We start from the raw sequence: 1,503 nt of genomic DNA, 5'->3' as shown, positions 1-1,503 counted from the left end.
TGTTTTCCTCTGGATAAAGCTAATTAGCTAATACATGGTCACCCCAATTTCCAGGTAAAGTTAGAATGATATATGTGTGACAAAAGATATTTCAAGTCCTCTTATTTGAGGACCAGTTATTGTTTTTCTTGAAAATGTATAAATGGGTTGTATCTACCTGGCTATATCAAAGGGTAAGATTTATTCTTGTCTTTGAAATCTCTTAGCAGATTGCCTGTGATGCGTTTCACATCTGGTTTAAAGCTTATTCAGTTAGAATAGTGATTCTTTCTCTTTCACCTTGATGGAGGGGTTTTCTTGGTTGGGAGATTTTGTTTTTGATTATATTTTCCCCAATACATGATATTGTAGACAAAGGGTAAAGGTTGAAAATGGACATTTAAAAGTTATCATTGCAGAGACAACTGAAAATGGGAACAGTAAGATAAAATGAAAACAGTTAGGGGTCAGGGTCTAAATTTTATATAGCACCAGATTTGCAAGATTAGAAGAAGCGAAGCGAATAGTGGGAATGAAATCTTGTTCTGTGAAATAGTAGAGCTATTTTGCATAATATCAAAGATGAAGAAGGAAGGGAAACACTTTATGACTTGAATGTTCAATATTCGAAGTCTCTCATGACATGGACAAGAGGCCTCTCTCCAGCCTCTCCCTTCCTCTCAACATTCAACTCCTAGGGTAGCTAGACAGTGAGAATCTCTTTCTTTTTTTGCTGTTCATTTTAATCACATTGATGATTCCCTGCTTAGAATCCCCCCATCTCTTATCTTTCATCAAGATAAACTTTTCATAGGCCTTAAGGCTAAGCTTTGGCATTTTATCTCTTTGGAGGCCTGTCCATCTAACTAATGTTCTGCCTGAGTGCTCCTATAATACTCTATGCATCTTTCCTTTACAATATTTCAATGGTTTTTGTAAAGACCTGTTTTTCGTGAATGCATTTATCAATGTTATGTTCTCCTTGGCAGGATGTATAGAGGAGTGTCATGGTGGCTTACCTGTACATTTGCAGTAACACAAGGCCTACCATATTAAATTGTTTTTGTAATTATTTAATTAAACATGTACATTTCAGGAGGAATCAAGAGAATGAGGCTTGTTTTGCAGAATGATTTAGTTTAAATCTGTGCTGCTAAATATGTAAACTACTAGCCACATGGGACTTAAAATGTGACTAGACCAAATTGAGATGTACTGTGTCAAATACGCATTAAATTACTGATTCCAAAAAATGTTAAATATCCCGCTAATAATTTTTATACTGATAACATGTTGATAAATATAAAATGATAAATAATATTTGAAGATGTTGGGTTAAAGAAAATAGAGTATTAAAATTCCTATTTTTACTTTTGAAATGCGCTTACTAGACGATATAAAATTAATATGTGGCTCACACAATGTTTCTGTTAAGTAGCACTAGTCAAAGTCAAAGAATTTCCAACAATATGTCCAAATATTAAATCACTGAAATCAATGTGCTTAAGATCCAAAAAATTCTAA

This window comes from Pteropus vampyrus, unplaced genomic scaffold (assembly GCF_000151845.1).
Source record: "Pteropus vampyrus isolate Shadow unplaced genomic scaffold, Pvam_2.0 Scaffold260, whole genome shotgun sequence".
Classification (NCBI taxonomy): domain Eukaryota; kingdom Metazoa; phylum Chordata; class Mammalia; order Chiroptera; family Pteropodidae; genus Pteropus; species Pteropus vampyrus.
The sequence above is the reverse complement of the archived record's forward strand: the minus strand, read 5'-3'. Positions refer to the sequence as shown.